This window comes from Pituophis catenifer, unplaced genomic scaffold (assembly GCF_029215685.1).
Source record: "Pituophis catenifer annectens isolate HBS135680 unplaced genomic scaffold, rPitCat1.0.hap2 SCAF_2, whole genome shotgun sequence".
Lineage (NCBI taxonomy): Eukaryota > Metazoa > Chordata > Lepidosauria > Squamata > Colubridae > Pituophis > Pituophis catenifer.
This window is the reverse complement of record NW_027256882.1, coordinates 173,424,304-173,441,311: the sequence shown is the minus strand read 5'-3', so window position 1 is coordinate 173,441,311 and position 17,008 is coordinate 173,424,304. Positions and strand designations below refer to the sequence as shown.

The window sequence follows — 17,008 nt, the reverse complement described above, 5'->3', positions numbered from 1 at the left end:
CCTTATGCCTCAGCTAATGATATCTTTCCTTGGCTGAATGGCATTGAGCCACCATTCTAAGTGGAACTACATGACTGTGGATGGGTCAGGAAGTAAGTTTAATTGAATTGGCATGATTGCTCTTTCTGAATAACCTCATGACATACATGAGACAGGGCACCTGAATGCTGCTTACAGCTCCCCCTTTGACCTCAGTTTTGGTAATTTCTAGGGATGAAGATTTGGTACAATCACAAGTTAGTGGAATCCATTTTAGTACAAGAATGGCCTCTCCTTTTGCCTGCCTGCCTGCCTGCCTGCCTCAGTAAAGGCCAATTTAAGAAGAAAAGGAAATCCTATTAAGTTCAATGGGATGTTCTCTCAGGTAAACATAAACATATGTAGTTTTCAAGCTAAATAGCCAGGTTTATTTGCAAATGCTTGCAAAATATGTCTATGCTGTTTCAACCAAGATGATTCTAAGCAGCTTACTGATTCCTGCCCATAAACATGTAGTTGCTCTTCATTTTAATATTCAAGATAACTGGATGAACTGGTTAAAATAAAATTAAAACAAGGTCCAGAGACATCCCATTTATCTTTCACAACTGGAACCTCAGATTTCTCCTTTAATTCTCCAGAGCATGAAGATCCTCAAATTAACTTACAATATCTAACCTTCCGTTTGCTAGTTCCTCAAAGGGAGATACTTTTTCAGACTAGGAGTCTTCAAAGTCTATTATGTTTAAAAACATAATAGACTTTAAAAAGAGAAATTCAGAGTTCCTCTTTAAAAAAAGGAAGTTTTCTTTGGGGGGGAAAAAAACAATGGGTTTTCTCCAACTCTGATTCACCTTAAATAGCACTTGTCCAGCGAAAGGATTGGATAAGCATTCCTAAACTATTAATTTCTCTTTAAAGAATGGGATATTGAAAATCAAGACTGCCTCTTCAGCAGGCTCACTCTCATTGTTCAGTTTTCTTTGAGCTTTAACTGACTCCAGACCGTCACCTAAATTTAGCACCCCCCCCCTTCAGTTTAAAGACAAAGCTTTTAGGCCACATCCTTGTACAGAAGATTGTATGATTGTCATTCCAGGGAAAAGAGGGGGCCTCAAAGCCTGTTCCATATGCAGTTCTTTGCTCACGTCAATGAACAGCCACAGGCCTTGTCCTCAAGCATCTGGCATCTCCCAAAAAAGGAGAAGGGCTGGACTCCAGAGGCAAGTGTCAACTTTAGCATTTCCCACTTTAGAAGGGAGCTGCTTATTTGAGGCCTCCTATCTTTTCTGCCTTGCAGGCAATAGCAGCTGAGTGTCTGCATTGATTCTCCCCCATTGGCTTGCTCTTTCATACTGTAGGAGCTTGGAAGAAAAGCTCAAAGCATATTGGTTTTCCTCAACATGGCAATTTTCAGATGTGTTGGGATGGGTCTGTTGTTCCTGGAATTCCCAGATTTGATATTCTAACAGTTTGCAGGCTGTTTTTGAATATACCCCCTATGCTTTATGAGCTTTCATAAAGCATAGATTTGCACCTATCTACTAAGGGCAGAATGTTGGTTTTGTATGTTCAGTGTACTAAAGCAATGGTGATTTATTCAAGAAATATTGATGAAACAAATCATGGCTTGGTGTGCAGGGGATTTGTGTGGCTCGGGAAGCGAGCTTTGGTTTTCCAAATATTGGCACAATAAGGAACTGTATTCTCCAAACTTGTGGATCCGAACCTGCACTCAACTAACAGTTTGAGAAAGGATCAGTCAAGAAATCATGCTGCTGTGTCTCTTCTGGCTCTAAAAGGCTTTCCTTGGAAATTTTCCAATTCATAGAAAACTGGAAGTTTAATCATTCCAAGAGAGCAAATGAGGCGAGCTGGGCCAGCCAGCTTGGGCTAATTAAAGTCAATGTTAGCCTTTCAAAGGACTGGTGGTCTTTTCAAGTGTTAAGTACGGCAAACTGCCTCACTTTTCCAGTTCACCTGTGGCTGGTAAATTAGGATGATTTTGGAGGGAGGCGGGGAAGACCTCAAGGTCTTGTTTGTGTGCTTGGCCAGTTTCCTTCTTTCAAATTATCATCTTGAATGTAATTTGTGGTTCATTTGCCAAAAAAAAAGTATTGGATCTTCTATTGGCCTGAAAGCTTTGGAGCAGGATGTAAGCGTGGTCTGCATTATCTGAGTGGACTAAATATACTCTACCTATGCTCAGAGGAATTCTGAAATTCTTTTCTCTTTCAATATTTATTTATTTATTTATTTATTTAATTTGTATACCGCCCTTCTCCCAGAGGGGACTCAGGGCGGTGAACAGCCAAAATTAAAAAAAACATACAAATACAAAAGTTAAGATAATATGCCAAAGGGGAACCTCTGGTAAGTAAGTTTAATGCCATTTTGACCATGGCCTTGCATACACCACGCTTGGGCCTAGGGCACTGAATCTGTTCAAGGAAGCTCCTCATAGTGTCTTCCAAGACCAGGATTTCCTGTAAGGGCAGTGTAGAAAGACAAAGCAGCATCAGGCCATTGATGCATGCAGAGCCAAAGGGTCCTGTGTCCCATCAGGCCCTCAGCAGAACAATGAGACCAGATCTCCTGTGGATGGCAGGAGCTCCTGGAATTTGAAGTGAGGAAATGATTGTATGTGTGGCAGCAGCAAGAGAGGAAGTAGGAGTGGAGCTCCTGCGGGATAAGAGCATGCCTGTGGTTGGCTGATTTTCTTATCTCCATACTCTGTTTCATGGGAAAGGCCCTGTAGGCAACAGCTGCAACAAGAACAGAGCCTTAGTTTGCCAAATTTTAACTGCCTGCCAGGTGGGGCAAAAGAGGAGTTTTGAGCCTAGAGAAACAGAATGAGGCTTCAGTATAGAAAAGGCATCATAAATAGTGTCCCAGATCATGTAGAAAATGCCTTGCATCATCACAGCTCACCCTCAACACCCCTAGGATTAGGGAATAATAATTTCCAGGCAATATCAAAGTTCAACATACTTATAATCATTTTTGCATTCAAGAGTATTATAGACCATAGAAACCAACAGGATAAAATTCATCATTAGGTAGCTCAAAGCAAAACATAGTATTGTTTGTGGATATTGATCCTTTGCATTGATGATGGAACTTGAGGCCTTCCCCCAAATTTGCCAAGCTACAGCTCCTAGGGCTGGTGGGAATTGTAGTTCAGTTCAGTAGCTTCTGGAAGGGCATAGGCTTGTGTCTGAAAAGTTTTATTAATGTTGGGAAGTTATTTCTGCGACAAAGAGGTTGCCCTTTGAAGGGAAACTAGTAACAGTTAACAGTTTTACCAGCTGACTGCCAAATTTAACAAGCATCACATAAACAAGAAATCAAGTTAACAATAATTGGAGAAGTGTGGCTTGAATGAAAGACGGAAAAGAGCAGGACAGCATTTACTGTATAACGTAAAAAGCCCTAAGAGTGCCAAAGTAAATATAGTGTATAACATCAAACAAAATACATTATAATCAAAAGAACCAAGGGAGAAATTGAGAGGGAGTGAAATGGGAAGGAGAGAATTACATGCAAAGAAATAAATCTGAAAATGTGCTCAGGTCTCTACTTGTCCAAATGTTCATCTAAACCACTGAAAGATTGTAGATCGGTTGGGCAGCCTTCAGGAGTTCATGTTAACAAAACAGTGGGAAATGTGAGAGTAAACACTCTTAAGCCTGAGCCTTTTTTTCTCCTTGATTATTTGAAGTATCAATAAGTGACCAGTTGGGACTGGGAAATGCCCCTTGCAGGTACTTTGGTGCCTCAGTAGTTCTCTTGCCATTTCTTCAGTTGAAACTGAATCTGGTCACATGAAACTGGGAACAAATTTTGCCAGCCCCTGATAATACTATTCAGATGGTTTGTGGTTCTTCTGAGTGTGTCAGGCTGCTCTCAGAACTAGTAGGAAAATTCTTGACAATCAGGCAATGTACCTTCTGTATGCTAGCTTTCCCAGGTAGCTGTTAGCAGACATGGTAGATATTGGAAGTCCTTGCTTAATGACCGGTCCCTTAGTGATCATTAGAAGTTAAGATGGACCTCCCTAGAGCTATTTACAACCAAATTTTGAAGTTCCAGCAACCCAAAAACACATACTTGCTATGTGTCATGTGTTTGTATTTTGGATGGCAGTTGGCTTGCATTTGTAGCTGTTGACATGACTGCAGTTTTTGGTGATTCTTGCCAATTTCCGACAAAAAAAATCTATTGGAGAAAATTGGTTTGTTTAATGACCACCACATTCACTTAAAGACTGCCATGAAAAAAGCCGTAAAATTGAGTGTGGTCACATGGTGACTCATTTAACAAACGCCATGATTTATGACCATAATTACAGGCTCAATTACAGTTGCAAGTTGACGATTATCTGTAATAAAAGGCAATGTAGGAGAGATATGGGAGGAAAGCAGGGGTGGGTTCTACTTACCTTTACTATCAGTTCGCAATGGGAGCACGCGCATGTGCATGCTTCTGCGCATGCGCAGATCGTCAATTATGACGTCTGGGTGGGTGGGCGGAGCCTCCCGCTGCTTTTACTACCGGTTCTAAAGAACCAGACAGAACCGAGAGCAACCCACCACTGGAGGAAAGTAAAATTGAAATAGTGCTACCCCAGAGGAGCGCTATTGAAGAAAGTTTTTCAATCTTTTGAATAAACCAACATACAAATCCCATGTTAATTAAAATCTTTTAACAAGATCTTTAATTAAAATCTTTGAACAAAGTTCTCCTACAAGGGATGCAAAGAGTTTCCTGAAAGCAAGTCATCCAGGCCAGTTTATTCAGAGGTCAGTTTAAAAAAAAAAAAAGGAGGTGGGGTAGTGATGTAGTCAATGCAGCTACTGAGGGGCAAGGCTTTATTACCTTGCATTACACAATGTTCTTTCCATGAGGTCAAAAGCAGGATAAATTATACAAAGTAGTTAATCAATAGAAGCAATGATTGCATAATGCACTCCTCTGCAAAATTCAGGTGTTTTTGGTGACAGATTTTGAAATATAGCATTCATATAGTTCTAGCTATCACTGCGTGAAGCACCCAGCTTTATCATGCGCATCCTTCCCTGAGCATTGTTGCAAAGACATGATAGGGTTGACTGTACCACATAATCAGAGACTGCAATTGACAACTTTTCCATGGCATCAGATCTGTTGGGTGTAAGACCGTATAGCCTGGAGGGGAAGTGGCATTGGAGGAAAAGAGCTGACCAAAACTTTCTGAGGTCACCTCAAGTACCTTTGGCATTAATCCTTCATCCTTTGGAATCCCAAGTTGTTTTAACCAATTGTTGATACCTCATTAGTAAGGCAGCCTAATTATTACCAATGTCAGCACAAGCTGGTTTAAAGGCCTGTACCTGGGTGAAAATGGAAATTCAAGAGCAAGCTTCTTCCGAAACTTGGCTAAAACTGAGCCGATAAACAGGTCCTTATACAGCCACAATGGTAGTGAATTTGTTTACATGCTTTGCATACAATATAAACAGCAGAGAAAGAAACCAATTGTACCAAATTGTCTGTTTTGAGCAGAACATCTGACAATTCTAGTCCTAACAGGATCAGCCCAAGATCTTCTGCTATCTGAAATAAAGGACAAGATCCTTCTACTTCCAAGGCCATCTGCAGAAATGGATGGAATTGGACCAGCATGAGCCATGGATGGAGCCATGTCCTAAGGAATGCATAACCAGAGGCTAGGAGGAAGTCTAGGAAAGGTGGGGAAGAATGTTGTCCATCAATAGAAGGACATAGTTGGAGAGTCCAGGAAGAACAGCAAAGAGAGTGCCCATGCTGCTTCTCCTCCCTTCCAGTACTCCTTATCTGTAATGCTAATTTCCTGCTGCTGCCGGATGGTAGAGCTGGCTCAGGAAGCAATATAAATTGTAGGATTTCCTACGAGGTAATTTGTAGGATTTTGAAAGTGGGAATTACAGTGGTATATTGGTACTTAATTGCTTTGAAACTCATCAAATTTGGTACTCAACGCATTTTGACATGAAAATTTTGTCCCGGTACTCATTGTTTGTTTGGTACTCAACGCACAAGCTAGAGCTTGTCAGCTTCGGCTGCCTTATGACTCACTACATTATTCCTTATGGGAAAAATTCATCCTTTATGGTACTCATCATGCCTCCCAGAACCAATAAATAATGAGTACCAAGGTACCACTGTACTGTAAATAATGAGTAGCCTACCTGGGAAGAGAATAATCAATCTGATTTGCCATGAAAACACTATTAACTTCATAAACAATATGAGATTCTTCTTCCACATCATTATTAATGCACATTTTTTAGACCAGTGTTTCTCACTCTCAAGAACTTTAAGATGTGTGGGCCTGCTGGCTAGGGAATTGTGGAAACTGAAATGCACCCATCTTAAAATTACTGAGGTTGAGTAACAGTGTTTTAGAAATTGTGCTGATCATTAACCTCGGCTGTGACTCTCCCAATGCCCTCTTGCTCCAGCCCCTTTTTAAAAAGTTTCCTGATATATGGAATGTTCTGAGAAATTAACTGGTTTCCAATAAACATTTTGCAGGCAGTTGGAAGTGGGCCCAGTGAGCCTCAGCCACAAGCTTGGTCTTCATTAAATTAAAGGAAGGCATTCCAGTCCTATTTGTAATTTGGCAGGAATCAAAGCAATCAGGTTTTTCAGAGGGCCATCTTGTGATGTTGTGCTACAATCATTTCTTTTATTTCTGCCAACTATATAGGAGGAGGCATTAGCAAACTTGGGGGTTATGCTGGTTGGATTGGAAGGGTATGAATGGAAATGCTTGGGTGGGGTGGAATAGGGAAATACAGTGAAGTTTATAAAATATCTTATTGTTACTAACTGTCCTGTAGCTTACACTCTGATATATACTATATAAAATGTATTGACTTTCTATGTAATTTATTTAAACACACACACGTATCTTGTGTTTGTGATCTCCTGGGAGTTTTAATTCTGTGGGCCAATAGCATCTTCTCTGTTTTTTAAAGATCACTGCCCTACAATCATTCATTCATTCATGTGTTTTATTATATGCAAAAAAAACCCCAACAGCCAGTGATAAATTTGAAAAATGTTGCATATAGTACATGGCAAAATTGTGCCTGATTTTCACACGTGTCTTATGAATATTTATTTTTATCCATAGACCAATACCCACATGTATATTTACCACTTGATGTCATGTATGTATGTATGTATTTATTTATTTATTTATTTATTTATTTATTTATTTATTTATTTATTTTATTATATTTCTATACCGCCCTTCTCCTGCGGGACTCACGGTGGTGTACAGCCAGGATAAAACAGTATATAAAATTTAAAAACATTTTAAAAACAATTAAATAATTTTGGCCCGAATTTAAAACAACCCAATTAAAACCTAATTTCGATTTAAAAACTAAGAGGATGGGATCAAGCCAGCCCAGCTAGATGGAACAAGTGTGTCTTCAGGGCCCGACGAAAAGTCCGGAAGTCTGATATCGTGCGTATCTCAGGGGGCAGGTCATTCCAGAGGGTGGGTGCTGCCACAGAGAAGGCTCTCCCCCTGGGGGTCACCAGCTGGCACTGCCTGGCCGATGGCACCCTGAGGAGGCCCTCTCTGTGTCAGCGAACCGGTCGGTGGGAGGCTATCGGCGGCAGAAGGCGGTCTCGCAAATACCCCGGCCCTAAGCCATGGAGCGCTTTAAAGGTGGTCACCAATACTTTGAAGCGCACCTGGAAGACCACAGGAAGCCAGTGCAGCTCGCGCAGGAGAGGTGTTATATGTGAGCGCCCCGTCGCTCCCATAATCCCCCGCGCGGCTGCGTTCTGGACCAACTGCAGCCTCCGGGTGCACCCCAAGGGGAGCCCCATGTAGAGAGCATTGCAGTAGTCCAGGCGGGAAGTGACGAGTGCTTGAGAGACCGTGCGTAGGGAGTCCCGATCCAGAAAGGGACGCAACTGGCGTATCAGGCGAACCTGATAAAAAGCCCCCCTGGCCACGGCCGTCATGTGCTCTTCTAAAGACAGCCGTGCGTCCAGGAGGATGCCTAAGTTACGAGCCCTCTCCGTGGGGGCCAGTGATTCGCCCCTAATAGCCAGCGATGGCACCAGCTGGCTATATCGGGACACCGGAAGCCACAGTCACTCGGTCTTGGAAGGGTTGAGTCGGAGCCTGTTTCTCCCCATCCAGGCCCGCACGGCCTCCAGGCACTGGGACATCACTTCAAGGGCATCGTTGGGGTGGCCTGGGGTGGAGATGTACAGCTGAGTGTCATCAGCGTACTGATGGAACTCCACCCCAAAGTCACGGATGATCTCGCCCAGCGGCTTTACATAAATGTTGAACAGAAGGGGCGAGAGGACTGCACAAAGTCCTCAGCTCGACCCTGCATGTATAAATGAACCATCTCATATGCTGCAAATCCTGCATACAAATTTTTCATTTAACCTTTTAAAACTATTTGCCAAAGAGCTGGCTTACATATTTTTTTTTTATTTAGACTTCTATACCGCTTCATAGTGCTTTACAGCCCTCTCTAAGCGGTTTACAAAGTTAGCATATAGCATATTGCAGATTAGCATTAGCATATTGCCCCCAACAATCTGGGTCCTCATTTTACCCACCTCGGAAGGATGGAAGGCTGAGTCAACCTTGAGCCGGTGAGATTTGATCTGCTGATCTGCTGAACTAACAGTCAGCTGAAGTAGCTGTAGTACTGCACTCTAACCACTGCGCCACCTCGGCTCATAACATATCGTGTTTCCCCGAAAATAAGGCCCCGTATTTTATTTTTTTGAACCCTGAAATAAGCGCTTGGCCTTATTGCCATGCGCTCAAAAGCCCGATTGGGCTTATTATCAGGGGATGTCTTATTTTGGGGGAAACAGGATAGTTAAGTGCAGTATCATCTGGTTCATATTATGCAAATCGCTTTTGACTGCAAGTTATTTGCTGCATTTTGGACTGCTGCATCTGCAGAAATGCATGGCAGTGGCATAAGCCAGTGTTTACAGACTACTAGTAGATCTGTAGTGTCTCATTGACACAGCAGGTGTTAACATCAAATGACAAGACATGCATTTATGAACCACTGATGAGTAGAACAAAATACAGAGAGATACAGGTAGTCCTCGAGTTACAACCACAATTGAGCCCAACATTTATGTTGCTAACGGAAACATTACTTAAGTGAGTTTGCCCCATTGTATGACTTTTCTTGTGCCACAGTTGTTAAGCGAATCCCTGTTGTCAAGTTAGTTACAGGGTTGTTAAGTGAATCTGGATTCCCCACTGACTGGGCTTGTCAGAATGTCGCAAAAGCTGATTGGCTGACATCAGGGACACCGCAGCCGTCATAAATATGAACCAGTTGCCAAGCATCTGACTTTTAATCATGTGACCATAGGGATTCTGCCACGGTCATAAGTGTGAAAAACGGCCATAAATCGCTTTTTTAGGTTGCAACTTTGAACGGTCACTAAACGAACTGTTGTGAGTCGAGGGCTATCTGTAAAGCACTGCCCCTTAGTGTGTTAACGGGACACGTCTACTACTAGCCCCAAAAATGCATGCACGATGAAATCCGACCACGGAATCTCTCGCAGGGCTTCTTCAGATTGTTGGAATTTCCCCGGGCGCCGGAACGCTCAGCAAGACCACCGAAGCCTCCGACTGACTGCGAGGAACAAAAAGAGAGCCCGCGCTTCACCTGCTCTTGTTCCACGCGCCCCCCCACCTCCCCCCGTCCCGGGCCGCATTCTTCTGAAGTCTAATTCCTCGGGGTGTGATTGGCTGCGAGGGTGGCACGCGCTCGCCCGTCGGTCCGTCCCTGTCCGCGTCTAGAGTGCCTCTCTGTGTATATGTTTGCGCGCGCTGGGAGAGCTGCCCCCTCTAGCCCCAAAACCTCCGCTCCGCACCACTTCCCTTCTTCTCTCTGTCTTGTCTGTCTGTCTCTCTCTCTCTCTCTCTTCGGAGGGGAAACCTCTCTTAAGGCTCCGATTCTTCCTTCAAGAAAAGCAGAAGGTGAGTGTGCTGTCCAGAAGAGGACGGCGCGGACGGAACGAGGCGCGCGCTGCTCCTCCTTTGCAATCCGTTCGAGCTGTTGCATCAGATGTCCCGTCGGAGCGGCCGCCCGTCTTGGAAAGCGGGGAGGGGGGGGGAACGAGGAGGTCGTGCGGGCTCAAGAGGAAAAGAAGGAGGGCCCCTTTGCTTGCCCTCTCCAAATCTCTCTCCCCCCTCCCCTTCGTACCTCCGCCGAGGGTCCCTTTGGGAGAGCGCCCACTTTTCCCCGCCGGCCGCAGAGACTGCAAAGGGACCTCGAAGAAACTTGGGCCAAAAGCGCGGGGGTCACCAAGGGACAAGCAGTTGTGTGTGTGAGTTTGTGTGTGTAGGGGTGCTTCTCGGCGGCACTGGGTCCCGCGGTTGTATGTTGGTGGGTTTGGCCGGGAAAGCCAACGCGTACAAGCAAGAGACAAACCCCTTTTAGGGGGCCTCTGCGGGGAAGAGAGGGCGCGGAGGGGCGGCTTCTTGCTAGCGCTCAGGACGGTGGGGAGGGGGAAAAACCAGGGGTTTCGGCCAAGAAACTAGGGTTGTCGTAGCTCAGCCTCTCGGCAAGCAGTTGGCTGGAAGGGCTGGGTGTTTTATTTTGGGTGATTAGTTGTTGCCACGTGGGCTCTCTCGAAATATATAGACTTATATTGTATGCAAGCGCGCGCGCGCGCACACACACACACAGACACAGACACAGACAGTCCAAGCACACATGCGAAATCGATCCTCCCTGGAGCCGAGAACAACCTGCCAACCACCCGATCGTTTAAATAAAGGTGGGTTAAATAAAGGTAACCAGCGCAAATATTTGTTGGATTTTAGAGCGGACAAATTTATTGGACAGGAGTTTTAGCTAAAATTGAACATCGGATACCGGCTTAGACTTGTGGTGCATTTTGGGGGGTGGGGGTGGGGAGTGGTGGATCCTGCTTGAAATGGTCCCGAGTTCAAAGAGAATTAAGTCTGTCAAACTTGAACATGGATTATAAATTGCGGGGCATCTCTGGGAATCGGAGAAGTCTTGTTGGAGAAGTAAGATAGCAGTGTTTAGCATGGCAGGGATTGGGAATACAGTACTGTGTTGTATATACTTTTTCATGTTAAGTGTGTATCCGGTACATAAGATGACCTAAACTCAGTTTATTAATACTTAGCCTTTTGAATCATCAAGATGGTCCATACAATTAGAAATTAGTGTTACGATAAACAGTGTATTTGAATCCCTTTGGTGCTGCCATACAGGTAGCCCTTGACTTATGACCATAATTGGGACCCAAATTGCGGTTGCTAAGAAAGTTGATTGTTAAATGAATCAGGCCTGACTTATTACCTTTTTTGCCATGATTGCTAAATGAATTGCTGCAGTTGTTAAGTGAATCATGCAGTTGTTAAGCCAATATAGCTTCCACCATTGACTTTGCTTGTCGGAAGCTAGCTGGGAAGATCACAAATGGTGATCACATGTCCCCAATACAGTGCAACCATGGCAGATACATATCAGTTGCCAAGTGCAACCTGAATTTCAATCAAATGACCTTGGGGATGCTGCTACAGTCATAAACACCAGGACTGATCAGAGATCCTGTATAGAAGATTGTAGTGAGCCTATTCTTTCTCTCCTCTTCCTGTTTGGGTCTGTGTTCAAAGAATATATTTATTTTTAAATCAGGATGAGCTTTAGCTCCTTTGCCGGATCCAAATGGAGAATTGCCAAGGCTCAAATTTTCCTTGGAATTAATACTGATTCACAACGTGAGAATGTGTTTCTCTGCCCTTAGTAGTCAGCAGCAGAGATTGAAAAGATTACACTGGAAACAATCCTAGCTGCAATCGTACATTGTTGCACTAAATCATACGCTGGTTAACTTGGCTTTGATTTAGTAGAGGGATGGGCAACTGTGGCCCGATTTAGTGCAATGTGTGAACCTAGTCCTTTGCATTTGTAAACCTTTATTCATAGGTTTGAGTTTATATTAAAGTGAATGTATACTTCATAAAATGTGTGAACTCATCTTGGTTGTAGCTTTTTGCCTGTGATGATGCATTTGGACGTGTAAAGTAATCACTGGGAATTCTGTTTGTCTGAACTAGTTTTGGAGGACTGATGCTAGTAAGCATTGTAGGGTAGGCAATGTGAACGTTGTAGCTGAGGAGGTTAGGTCTTTGTAACCCATATGCTTAAAATAATGGAAAATTTGAGTCATCAAATGATGTGTAAACAGCCCTGAGATGTTATATAGACTTGGAAGCATTTTTCCTAGTTTTATTTTGGGCTTGGTTTCAGCACTGAAGATACCCTGGGAGGGCTATGCAGTTGAGTTGCATCAAGATTGCTGCCAGAGTCTTTCAGGGTCAAGCGGCATTCCTGCTCCTTTCAACAAACTGAGATCAACCTGGGACCAAACAGAAATTGCGTAGGGCTCAGTTACTCTCCCAAACCCTGGCCAGTAGGTTTATTTCATTCATATATCAAGCCCTGTCATCTTCTGGCCTCTGCAGTTTTTTTCCATTGGCCTGGAGTACACAGCGACCATTTCATTTTGTGTCTAGACAGTAATGCTCATTTCTTCTCTTGCAAATGGAGAGGTGGTCTTTCCAGCTAATCCAGGAAGCAAGATACAGGTCAGAAGAAAAAAATTATCCTGCAACCTCAGAAAGGGAGTGGCTGCAGAGCGTATGCCTTCTCCTACTTTCCATGCTCGGCACTTGCAGTTTTAAGTTGGGGAAGGCGCATATTTGTCTGGTTGTCCTCATGTGCCTACAGTTGCGTGGGGGAAAACGAAAGAATGAAGCAGGCTGCATATGGATACAGCTGGAAGCAATTTCAGCACTTTTTCCACCCGAAGCAAGACCGACAAGAATAGCTGCAGTTGTCTTTGGGCATGGCTTGGCTGATGCTAATGTTTGTCAGCATCTGGATTCTGGGGAAAAGAACATGGGGGTGGGGGCAGGTCACGAAATAAGACTCTGCCTTTGGGAGTTTCTTTAAACAGCAAATCTAGGGAAAAAATGCTTGTTTTAAATCTTGGTCTTTTTCCTGCCGATTGATGGCTGTCCCCAGGATGGTGTGTGTTTTTTGTTTAAAGCGGATGTGCACTGAACATATTTATGCTGCCGCGTATTGCTCCTCCCAGTGTTGTCACCTAATATGAAGGTAGCACGTGCAGCTTATTTCAAAGTATCTATGCATTGGAGTGGGGAAATTGGCAATCTTTTCAGGGAAGACACTTGCTTTGGTGATGATGGCTGTGGACCTTTTAAATCGTCTTCTGGCTCCCAGTTTAATTTTGCCTTTAGTGCTATCCACAGTACAGAAAGAACACTCTCAACTATAGATACCAGGTGAGTCTTCTACAGAAGTCTTTCTGATCTAGGCGGATGTATTGAAAAGACTTTCTCACACAAGAGAGCAGCTCACTGTAGGTTGGGTTTCAAGGTTGTACAGGTGGTCGTTGACTTATGACCACAGTTGATCTCAAAATTTCTGTTGCGAGGTGAAACATTTGTTAAGTGAATTTTGCCCCATTTTATGACCATTCTTGCCACAGTTGTTAAGTGAATCACTATAGTTGTTAAGTTAGTAACGTGGTTGCTAAGTGAACCTGGCCTCCCCATTGACTTTGCTTATCAGAAGGTTGTAAAAGGTGATTTACATGACCCCTGTACATGTATCTACACGACACTGCAACCGTCATAAATATGAGTCACTTGCCAAGTGTCTGAATTTTGATCAGGTGACCATGGGGATGCTTGCAATGGCTGTAAGTATGAAAAATGATCATAAGTCACTTTTTTCAGTGACATTTGTAACTTTGAATGGTCACTAAACGAACTGCTGTGTGTCAAGGACTACCTGTTTGCTAGTTGGTGAAAGCCACCAGGTGACAGGTTCTAATCCAACCCAGGGGCCAGCTTATCTAGCTTCTTTGGTCACCATTTTCTTCGCACTTATAGGAATCATCCCCATAGAGAAGCTATGGGACTTCTTGAATACCTCTGTTGGAACCAGGCAATCTGATAAGAATTGCCTGATTCCTGTATGCACTGTACCTTGATTTGGAAAGAGGGAGGGATAAAAGAAATCTATTAAAATCTTTTTGAGAAGTGACCGAAAAAAGAGACATAGCTTACTTCTGGATATACAAAAGAGATATTTTAAAGTTCTGAAAGTTTCTTGGGAGAAAGAAAAAGATGAACAGAAATAAAGTTCTGGGATTTTATTTGAAGGGGTTAAAAATCAAAATTGTTCAAAAGCACAGGAAAGGAATATATGGTTGGCCTATTCATTCGAGACTCAAAATTTTGGGCTTAGACAACTTAGAACTACGCCGACTTCAGTCTGACCTAAGCATAGTACATAAAATTATCTGCCACAATGCCCTACCTGTCAATGCCTACTTCAGCTTCAACCACAACAATACACGAGGAAATAATAGATACAAACTCAAGGTAAACCGCTCCAAACTCGATTGCAGAAAATATGACTTCAGTAACAGAGTGGTCAATGCCTCGAATGCACTACCTGACTCTGTAGTTTCTTCCCAAAACCTCTAAAACTTTAACCTTAAACTGTCTACTGTTGACCTCACCCCATTCCTAAGAGGTCAGTAAGGGGCGTGCATAAGTGCACCAGTGTGCCTACCGTCCCTGTCCTAATATTCCTTTTTACTTACTCTTTTCATGTATTCAAATTATGTTTATACTTTTACCTGTTATATATGCTTGACAAAATTAATTAATTAATTAATTAATTATATCTGGTTTTCCTTATTCAACTTCTGTTGATAAGGAACAACGACAACGTTTTTGGATTTTGTTTTTAGTTTAGAGATAAGCTATGGGGAAAAGAGAGTATATGTTGTATTAAGAAATGATGATACGCTAGTAAAATTGTTTACATTTGCTGGGATGCAGGGGGAAGGACTACTTTCCTTTTTTCTTTTTAATTCTGTTTTTTTTTCTATATTTTTTGTAGTCTCTCTTAGTTTTTATTCCATTTGTAATCTTTAATAAAATTATTTGGAAAAAAGATTTGGAAAGAGGAACAGGTGGCAGGCCTCAGTTGCATCACTAATATTTGTAATAGGAGGGTCAGAAAGACTTTAGCATCCCTCTTACTCTGAGTTCCTAAATGCATGAGACAGCAGCAATCAGCTCTTGCTGGTTTAAGTCCATAGTCCTCTTAACTTTGGCATTTCATTATCAATTTCAATATTTAGGTTAGATGTTTTCTTTGGTAGATTAACCAAACTCAAATTTAGAAAACAAATTTGGACATATTTTCCTGAGAATAAGCCTTTCCTGGGAATAAGCCTATGAGATTTAGTTCCAAGCAAACATTGGTATGGTTCATTTTTAAATTATTAACATCTTTTAGGTAACGGAGCTGAATATGATGACTATATCTTCCCTGGGTAAATTAAGACTTCACTTGTTGATAAGCTTATACTTCTTTATCATCTACAGAAATACACCCATATTTCTATGAAGTTTTTCATTAAGCAGATATTCATGAAATCAGTCAGTAAATGCAGCAATTATTTAAGCAGCTGGTTTGAAAGTGGACCATTTTATGCCCTAGAAAGGAAAGTAGAGCTGAGAAAACTAATCAGAGGGCTTCTCTTATTTGTTTGTATAACTTAAGAGGTTTTGGTGGAACTGGTTGAGACAAAATGCAAACATACACTTTGATTTATTTTTGACAATGAAAGTATATTTTTGTTTTCTTTTGTTTTGGGTTAGTAAGCATTTGCAATACAATCATTTCCTGGCTTCTTTTGAAGTAAGCATTGGGCTTACACAATGCAATTTTAGTGCTGCGCACAATTTTCTAGAACCAATGGGTGCAAAGGGATTTACCTCAGAATAAGAATGCAACGGTTGTGCTGCTAGTCAGTCCACACAGTTTGAACTACAGTTTGCATCCATGCAGACAATTCTTTATATTTTAGCATTTGTTACTGGAAAGCATCCAGTTCCTTTCCAGATTTCAGGGATTTTGTTAATCACTTGACTTAACAGCTAGGTTTGAGCTACCCTTGTGCAATCCCCAGACATATAGAAAGTCACATCAGATCTGATATTTGGAGGAGGTACTACCGTAGGAATTGAAATCTACATTTGAAATATACCTTGATTTTCTACAATATTGGGTTTTATCTTGCTCAGGACTCAAATGTCTTATTACCCTAAAGTACATAGATTCAAAATTCTCACACTTTCCTGGCCCTGTTTAGCTTGGGTCCATATACAGAGTGAAATAGATTTTTATAATAATAGTGTGTAAATTTATAGAAGTATAATGATGTCATTGCTAATATTGTATTGCAATTAGCATTTGGACTTGAACAGTGAAGCCCTACTTCACTTTAAAATCCACCAGGTGAATTGGTCTCAACCATTTTTCTCAGCACAGTCTATTTGTGTAAATAAAAGAAAGGTGATACCCCACCCCACAAACGCACTTGGAGCTCCTTAGAGCAATGATGGGATATAAACTAAATCTCTTATATTCTATGACTTTACACGATAATACCCCCTTAACATGTTAAAACATAAAACCTGGAGAACCTGTGGCTTTCAAATGTTGATGAGCTCACAGCAACTCATAGCAACCTATGTGTAAACCCATGTCAGCTGTACAAGCTAGGAACTGTAATTCAACAATATTTGAAGTCTTTGGTTTCCTGCACCTGATTCTCCTTTTACACATGTTTATTGCTAACTATAATTATAAAATAGAAAGGCCGAATAATTCAGAAAAACAGTTTCTCTTCAATAAGAGATACTCACTTCAGTTGATTTCATAAAATTGGCTCTTGGGCAAAAGAGAAAAGACTGAACTCCATGCAATGGCCATCCACTTTCTGTAAACAAAGTCCAGGAGTGAATATGGGATATCTCCTTAGTTATAACTAACACAAACCCAGTGCCCTTCTGATGTGTTTAAGATATAACTCTTATCAAGACAGACAAGACAGT

General features: G+C 42.2%; 1 protein-coding gene across 4 annotated transcripts in view; it reads left to right on the top strand.

Moving 5' to 3' along the window:
- Window positions 1–9,880: 9,880 nt before the first annotated feature.
- Window positions 9,881–17,008, top strand: part of SLC38A5 (solute carrier family 38 member 5) — a 42,907-nt gene continuing 35,779 nt past the window's right edge. For 2 of the 4 annotated variants that reach the window (XM_070938070.1, XM_070938066.1), the window contains exon 1: window positions 9,881–10,000. The gene's annotated coding sequence lies outside the window, so the exon portion shown is untranslated. Of the gene's footprint in view, window positions 10,001–10,531; window positions 10,819–17,008 lie in introns of those variants that run through there. The other 2 variants (XM_070938068.1, XM_070938069.1) reach the window with 2 other exon arrangements.